Genomic DNA, 9,514 nt, shown 5'->3' on the forward strand with positions numbered 1-9,514 from the left:
ATGCAACACCCACATCATTTTTTTAAAGGGTGTTTATGATGCCAATAAAAAAAAAAATTATACAGTATGTTCATGTATACCCCCCAGTGGAAAATGTTTGTCAACCCATACACTTAGTGCATAGGCATTACAAGTATAGGAGATCCGCTTCTTTCTAATGGGAACATTTTTTTATGAGGCCCTTCTCCACGTCTCTTCCAAGGGGCATTGGAGTGCCTCCAAATTTTTAGCAGCCGTTGCTTCACTGCATATGCCAACACTATGGGAGACCCACTTCCTAATAATGGGAACATTTTTTCATGAGGCCCTCTACGTCTCTGCCAAGGGGCATTGGAGTGCCTCCAAATTTTTGACAATCCTTGCATTCACTGCATAGGCAAACACAATGGGAGACCCACTTCCTAATAATGGGAACATTGTTTTCAAAAGGCCCTCTGACCTCCACGTCTCTTCCAAGGGGCATTGGAGTGCCTCCAAATTTTTGCCAACTCTTGCATTCACTGCATATGCAAACACAATGGGAGCCCCACTTCCTAATAATGGGAACATTGTTTTCAAAAGGTCCTCTGACCTCCATGTCTCTTCCAAAGGGCATTGGAGTGCCTGCAAATTTTTAGCAGCCCTTGCGTTCATTGCATATGCAAACACAATGGGAGACCCACTTCCTAATAATGGGAACATTGTTTTCAAGAAGCCCTCTGACCTCCATGTCTCTTCCAAGGGGCATTGGAGTGCCTCCAAATTTTTAGCAACCCTTGCATTCACTGCATAGGCAAACACTATGGGAGACATACTTCCTAATAATGGAAACATTGTTTTTAAGAGGTCCTCTGACCTCCACATCTCTTCCAAGGGGCATTGGAATGCCTTCAAATTTTTGGCAACTCTTGCACTCACTGCATATGCAAACACAATGGGAGACCCACTTCCTAATAATGGGAACATTGTTTTCAAAAGGCCCTCTGACCTCCATGTCTCTTCCAAAGGGCATTGAAGTGCCTCCAAATTTTTGGCAGCCCTTGCGTTCACTGCATATGCAAACACAATGGGAGACCCACTTCCTAATAATGGGAACATTGTTTTCAAGAAGCCCTCTGACCTCCATGTCTCTTCCAAGGGGCATTGGAGTGCCTCCAAATTTTTAGCAACCCTTGCATTCACTGCATAGGCAAACACAATGGGAGACCCACTTCCTAATAATGGAAACATTGTTTTCAAGAGGCCCTCTGACCTCCACGTCTCTTCCAAGGGGCATTGGAATGCCTTCAAATTTTTGGCAACCCTTGCATTCACAGCATAGGCAAACACAATGGGAGACCAACTTCCTAATAATTGGAACATTTTTTTTCAGGAGGCACTACTCTACGTCTCTTCTAAGGGGCATTGGAGTAAGTCCAAATTTTTAGCAGCCCTTGCATTCACTGCATAGGCAAACAGTATGGGAGACCCACTTCCTAATAATGGGAACATTGTTTTCAAAAGGCCCTCTGAGCTCCACGTCTCTTCCAAGGTGCATTGGAATGCCTCCAAATTTTTGGCAACCCTTGCATTCACTGCATAGGCAAACACAATGGGAGACCAACTTCCTAATAATTGGAACATTTTTTTTCAGGAGGCCCTCCTCTACGTCTCTTCAAAGGGGCATTGGAGTAGATCCAAATTTTTGGCAGCCCTTACATTCACTGCATAGCCAAACAGTATGGGAGACCCACTTCCTAATAATGGGAACATTGTTTTCAGGAGGTCCTCCTCTAAGTCTCTTCAAAGGGGTATTGTGGTGCATCAAAATTTTCAAAGGGCTAGTGGGGTGCGTCCAAATTTTGGGCAGCCATGCCACTCACTGCATACGCAATAACAGTATAGGAGACCCACTCTTTAGTAATGGGAACAACAAAGCATAGCCGGCTGATGGCTCTCTAAGAATAGTGAGGGCCGACTGCTGCCCCTTTAAGAATAGTAAAGGCTGCCTGATGGCCCTATAAAAATAGGCTTTGTGACTTTCAGAGTCCCTCCTTCATAAATGAAACAGGATGTGTCTGATCCAGTCTCACACACCACATGGCCAAATAAGGTTGTAAAATGTTATCATGACATTTCTCGGTGAATACATTTGTCACAGTTGAAAGCAATGCAAAAGTGCAAAAACGCATCAAAAACGCTACGTATGAACATAGCCCAAGGTGTGGAGGAATATTTTTGTTTTTGGTTATTTATTTTTCCTTATATACATGTCATTACCCTGGAAAGGATGTTCCTTAACATATTCCCCAGGAAAATCCATTTTGGTTTCGTTTTTGTACGTTCTGTAAAAGTGGCGTAATACCTCTGACAACGTTGTTGACAGCAGTGACCTGGGAGTCAGAACTGCTTCCAGGGGTCTTCCCCATGCTGTTACCATGTCACTGGAGCACTGTTCCCATCGATTTGGGCAATTTTTAGGCCCTCTGTAGACCACCAAGGGGGCCGCCTGAAAAATGCTTGACTTTCCCCCTAGACTTAAATTGGGCTCGTTGCTCGGGTTGAGCACCCGAATATTCCAATGTGCTCGACCCGAGCAACGAGCACCCAAGCATTTTAGTGCTTGCCCATCACTAGTAGTGAACATGGCAACGCCGACGGGCAGTCCCGTCAAGGAGATAAAGATGAAGTAGGATTATGGGGCAATCTGTAAATCGGCCCCTACGCTACCTCAAAGAGGGGGAGATGTAATGGAAATATTGAAAATTCTCTCTTTTCCTCTGTCATAGAAATTAAGAACATATTTTCTCTCCCCAAGCCGTTCTTTCCCCTTCCCTTATCCACCATCTGTCTCTGTGCTAATTAGCAGGCGCAGGACAAGTGGCTTGAAGGCATATGCCAGAACCAAGAGAGGTGGCAAACCCAATTAACAGAGACCTGCAATAAATTTACACCTAACTGAGGAAGATTTAGTTCCTAGCTTCAAAAGAATTCAACAGATATCTGCAGTCGGGCCAGTACCGATACAAAATATGGGATATCTAAAGTTCTATACTTCCGATAATAATGGGACCCATATTTTTAGTGGCAGGATCAGCTAAGGAACAATATGCATCATTTTCCGTAGCTGTAAGACCCTCTGTTGAGCTGTAATTCAAAAGTACAAAATAATAGACCGCAGCTCTGTCATGTGTGGTCTCTAAAGGAAGGTGAATTCATACTGGAAAATATGATATCGCTTGCAAGCTTCTTTGAGGAACCAGCGATAAGTTATTCCAGAATTTAGAGATTCTGATAAAAATATGAAAGCTGGAGCCCAGCTTACATGAGGTCACCCCAGGAGGTGTGTGGGCAGGTCTCACCCTTCGGAATAAAAGACTTCACTGAGGAGGGGTCAGTGATCATTGCTGGGAGTATACGTTTCATAAGCGAGAGGTCACGTTCGCTGAACAGTCATAGGATAGCTCCCCTCCAACTATACTGAGTCATCTCTGCAAACTTTATAGTAAGCTTCTTTTTTAATCCTTTTTTATTTGTGTAACTGTATACTCTGTACTGTAAATATCCTTTTGTAAAATCCTTGTATATTTTTCCCAAACAATGCCTCCCTTTTGGAGTAAATATAAAATGTAATAGTTCTGTTTGTTTTGCTGTAATCGCCCCCTCCCCCAAAGCCATATAAGCTACCAAAAAGAAGGCGTCCGACCAGGCCTGTATTATATTTCAAAATGGGTCGGTGGTGGCCGCGAATAATATAATTGGTTATCGTGGAGATAGCAATGATCGTACGGGGGCATATACACATATATACACATATTCCAGGCTTTGGGATTTGGAGGTGTATACGCCATATGCTCACTGCGCGCTTGCCGATACCTACCTAGTTCGTAATTGGGATCGTGTGAGCGCAAATCCCTGCTCAATCCTGACAGAGTGATGGCAACGGTGGGATATTGTGTAATCCCCCCGGTGTCGTCGCTGACGTCCCTGACACTACCCATAACACTATGCCCTACACTATACATTCTATACTAAACATTACACGTGGCACATTACATCACAAAAAAAATATATGTATATATAAATATATATATATACAAAGATGCAGGGCATAATGCACACACAACACGATGGGTATCTTCAGGGGTAGGAAAGAGCCATTGTCCACCACCCTTACAGTTCCTCTTTCTCTGTGTGCTGCTTCAGATTTAAGGCCCCGTCACACTTAGCGACGCTGCAGCGATCCCGACAATGATGCGACCTGTCAGGGATCGTTGCTGCGTCGCTATGTGGTCGCTGGTGAGCTGTCCAACAGGCAGGCTCACCAACGATCAGGGGAGCAGCGACATCGTGGAAAGAATCTTTCCACGATGTCCTGCTCCTGGTTACCAGCCTGCTGAAGCAGGAGCAGGCTGGTAACCATGATAAACAGCGGGTTACTAGGGTCACTGCTGTTACTGGCAGGACACCCGGGTATAGTGCAAGCTCAGCTCCTGAGCCCGCTCTATACATGGGGACTCAGGCTAGGATAAACCATTATGTCCTTTGTTGGGAAGGGGTAAAAAGTCTCTATGTGAATGTGTTACCAGAAAATAACCAATTCTTTATTGAAGTTTTTTCCATTAAAAATGTTTTAATAGTTTTTAGTGATGTTTGTTGCTCTGGCAAAATGACAATCCTCATAACATATGTACAGAAAATGTAAAAAAAAAAGAGTATTCAATTTTCCAATATTTTTCTTAAACAAAATACATCAGCTAAAATGAGAAGTAAGCCACAGGAGAAATATTCCTCTTGTCTCTAAGGAACTATCCACACATCTTTATAATCACGTTTAAACTGAACAAACATCAGTCCTCCTTTATACAGTGTGGAAGTAGCAGATGGATATGTCAGGAATTTCTTTTCCTAGGATATCCTGTTGTGGGACGTAGCAGGGGCCGTGCACTCCGGGGTCTTTGACGATGATTTCTAGCAACTGTTTTTATTAACTAAAGTTAATTTCCACATGAGGATCTAAAATCAAAAATTCTAAGGTATTTTTTGTAATGTTTTATTCAAATGAACAAATCTGCTTAAATGCACGCAATTGGGGTTTTTAGATAGCGTTAGCTTTGGTCATCAGATCAAATTCGGCTGGGATTTATATCCAATTTACTACTGTGAGGGACTAAGTTAAAGGGGTTGTCATCCTTTTCTATCTTTCTACTTTTTCCCCTTCATGCCGTAGCCAATGTCCATTTTTGTGCTTTCGTTTTTTCCTCCCCGTCTTCCGAGAGCCATAACTCTTTTATTTTTCTGTCCACATAGACATATGAAGGCTTGTTTTTCTGGGGTTGTGCCGCCATTTTCCGAGACCCGTAACATTTTTATTTTTCAGCCAATGGAGCTGTGGGAAGGCTTATTTTTTGAGGGATGAGATGATGTTTTTATTAGTAACATTTTGGGATAGATGTGACTTTTTGATCGCTTGTTATAGCATTTTTTGGGAACTGTAGCCACCAAAAACAGGTAATCTTGGCATTTTTTTCCGTTTACCGATCAGGTTAATTGTTCTTGATAGATCAGACTTTTCTGAATGCGGCGATAATACATATGTGTGATTTTATTATTTTTTTAATATCTTTATTTTCAATGGGAGAAAAGGGGAGTGATTTGAACGTTTAGTTTTTTTCATATTTTTATTTTTAAAACCTTCTTTTTTTTTTTTTTTACTTTTTACTGATCTTGTTAGCCCTCTTAGAGGATTTGAAGATGCGATTATCGATCGCTTATGCTATATGCAGTGATGCCACAGCATCACGGCATATAGCAGAAATCACAGTCCCCTTTGAAGCCCGGCCACAGCCAAGGTTTCAAAGGAGCTCTGTAATGACAGGCATGGGAGTGATCAGCTGACTTCCAGCTGTCATAGCAACCCATTGGCGGCAGTGGTATTTAACAAGTTAACAATCACAGGTGGAGCTCTACTCCACCAGCTATTGTTAGCTGCAGCTCCTGGCTGCAGTATACAGCCATCACTTGCCAGTTTCCGACATGCGCCGTATATATATATATATGTATATATATATATATATATATATATATATATGGCTAATGTCGTGAAAGCAATAGTATATGAAAATAACATGGGGTACTTAATTCAAATAATTTTGATTAAAAAAAACATAAAACTCATCCCACCACGTCAAGGTGACCCTACTCGGGACGTTCCTAACCTCTATTAAAACCTTACCATATGTCAAATAACCTAAACGTAAATAAGGGCTGAACAGGACAAGGACCCCGACTATTGTACACCCAGTCATGGAAAGCTATGTAAATGTAATGTCCAGGTTAAAGAAAAGGGAGGTCAAGCCCTTATTTCCACAGAGCGCAAAAACCTGAAACAAAAACCTGAAGAGATGAACTGGAATATAAGTTGGTGTCCATGCAACGTGTAGGCGCATGTTCACATTTGCCACTAAACAGACAAAACCTAAGATAAAAACAAAATGAGCAAATACCCTGCAGTAAATTAATAAATAGCAATAGTGCATGAAAATAACAAAGGATACTGTTACGCACACGCTCGGACTGACTGGCGTCAGCGTGGTAAGTGGTTCCACTGGGCCACGAACTGAGGAGTGGCTGGAGGAGCGTGACAAGGGGCCTTGTCAGATCCGACCAAGAACACACGGCGGCTTAATCGACTCCAAGGTCTGAGGAGGGATATGGGAGGTGGCCCAGGTGCTACTCCAGGTCATACCCCGGTCACAGCTGTTGACCCACATGGGGGAATGCAGGAATGGGCAGGTTAGGCTGGTATGCAGACAGGTGGGTACTGGCAGGCACGGCTGGTATGCAGACAGGTGGGTACTGGCAGGCACGGCATGTATGCAGACAGGCGGGTACTGGCAGGCACGGCTGGTATGCAGACAGGCGGGTACTGGCAGGTAGGAAAGCAGGCTGGATAGGGACCAGTACATACTTGGATACAGGAACAGATCCACAGGTGCAGTGGACAAGCAGAACAGAGCAGAGCTGCAGGCGTGGAGCAGAGCAGAACCGCAGGCACAGATGACAAGCGGAGCAGAGCAGAACCGCAGGCACGGAGGACAAGCAGAGCAGAGCAGAACTGCAGGCGTGGAGGACAAGTGGAGCAGAGCAGAACTGCAGGCGCGGAGGACAAGCGGAGCAGAGCAGAACTGCAGATGCAGAGGTCAAGAGGAGCAGAACAGAGCGGAACCGCAGGCGCGGAGGACAAGCGAAGCAGAGAAGAGTGGAACCGCAGGCACGGAGGACAAGCGGAGCAGAGCAGAACTGCAGGTGCGGAGGACAAGCGGAGCAGAGCAGAACCGCAGGCATGGAGGACAAACGGAGGAGAGCGAAACCGCAGGCACGGAGGACAAGCGGAGCAGAGAGGAACCGCAGGTTCGGAGCACAAGCAGAGCACAGCAGAACCGCAGGTGCGGAGGACAAGAGGAGGAGAGCAGAGAAATGGGACAAGCAGAACCAGATATACACAAGGTACTTGCAATTAAGTTGCGAGTGGACACAAAACTCACAAACAGAAGTACAGAGACAACAAGTTGGAGCTAGGTGCAGGTTCAGACACTGCAGGAATAGGAAAGGATCGGACATAGAGACGAAACAGGTAACGGGCTAGGACACAGTTCAGACAGGAATTGAACCTGGAACAAGATACAGGAACGAGCCTGGGTACTCAGCCCCCACGGTGGCGGAAACAGAGTAGACGTCACAGATACAGGTAACGAGCCTGGGTACTCAGCCCCCAGGGTGGCGGAAACAGACAAAATACAGGACAGGCCCTGGCAACTCAGTTGCACAGAACACACTGAAAGAGAGCATTGCTCAAGCACCTCCTACTGGGTGGAGGGGATTTAAGTATCCAGTGACTCACAGCAATAGGCTGGGGACGCATTAGGACTGCGCACACTGTAACTTTAAGAATCAGGAAGTAACAATCAGCAATCAGACAAGAAACATGCACACAGCAAGTAATGGAGCAAAGTGTGCAGCCTGGACTGATAGGTAAGTTGGCGGTCTTGAATGGTGGGAGATGGTAAACCATGCCAGAATGCCACCAGGGATGTTACAGTACCCCCAACCCTTTACGCCCCCTCTTCTTCAAGCTTGCAAGGATTTTCTGCAGAGAATTTGGAGGCCGAACCTTCTCTTCAAGAAGATTGCCTCTTCTATCCACTAGAGAGAACGAGACTGGTCTCACCATCTTGGTGACTAGGATACTTCCTCTCATCGAGCCATCCTCAGCATCAGATGAAGTGGGCAAAGTACCAGGAACAGGACACAGGAAAGTCTCTCTCCATTTGTTAAAATTGGGTAGCACCCCAGAGGATTCAAGAGACAACTGGAGGTCCTCCACCTGGTTAAAGGGGTGCAGAGACTTGGAGGTAGCCACCGCCTTCATGGACTTATTGCCAGATTTATTAGAGATGGAGGATCCTTGCTTTGGGACCATTTTAAGTTTCTGAGATGACACGTCTGCGAGGCGGGGTGGTACCTGAAGCCAGATCATTGGTACAATCGTCGATACTGTGTGGGGACATTGCATCCGCTTCCCTTCCTTTGGAGACTTCAGTGCACAGCGAGTCAGCGACTAGCAGATCTGGTGAAGAAGAGATTGCTGACTGTCCTGAAGGTATGGGGACTGGACATCCCTTGTACCTCAGCAGTCCCCCAGGAAACACCATGCAGGATCTCCAGACCTGAGGGCAGCCTCTCCTACAGGCCTAATGTCTTGGGACTCTCCAACCTTCACTGGACGAAGACCATCAGGGTGACCCAAACAACCGCAGCGGGTCCGCAATCCGATTTTATGACTGAGTTTTGGCCTCTGCTTTGCCTGACGAACATGGTCAACCTTCATGGATTCTGTGCGGATAGCTGCCTCTACAGGCTGGGGAACAGGAGGTCTTTGGGAGGACAGAACCTGACGTGACGGTTTACCTCTATGCCTTGCAGGTCTGGACTGCCTCTTGAGGTTGGGAACAGAAGTATTCTGCGGAGCATTGTTATCCTGTGTGGATTTTGCGTGGGCAGCAGCCTCTTCAGGCTGGGGAACTGGTGGGCTACCTACACGCATCACCCATCGGGACTGCTCCAGGATATTGGGAATGGAAGCTTTAGCAGAAGCTTCAGGGTTAGGGTCATCGAAGACCATTAGAAAGGCCACCAGGAAGGCCTGCATGTCAGAGACGATAGGATCCCATGCTTCCCATAGGGGGGTGATCCAATTCAAGGCCTCACCCGCTAGGTAGGACATCAGAAATACCACTTTAACCCAATCGGTGGGAAAATAGTGAGCATAGTATTTGAAATGCAGCATGCATTGCTCCACAAACGCACGACTTTGTTTTGGATCCCCACAGTACCGTGGTGGATCTGCAGGAATGAGTGCTGATAGCTCCATTTGGGCTGCTGCGTAAATTTTTCCTTGGTGCATGTATTCACCAGACAAGGATTCACATGTCTCCGAAAGCGAAGGGCCGTGGGGCTCAACAGGGACCATGGCCTGAGAAAACTGTTACGCTCA

Source organism: Phyllobates terribilis, unplaced genomic scaffold (assembly GCF_046119375.1).
Source record: "Phyllobates terribilis strain yellow unplaced genomic scaffold, ASM4611937v1 Scaffold_11__3_contigs__length_659146591, whole genome shotgun sequence".
NCBI classification, from domain to species: Eukaryota; Metazoa; Chordata; class Amphibia; order Anura; family Dendrobatidae; genus Phyllobates; species Phyllobates terribilis.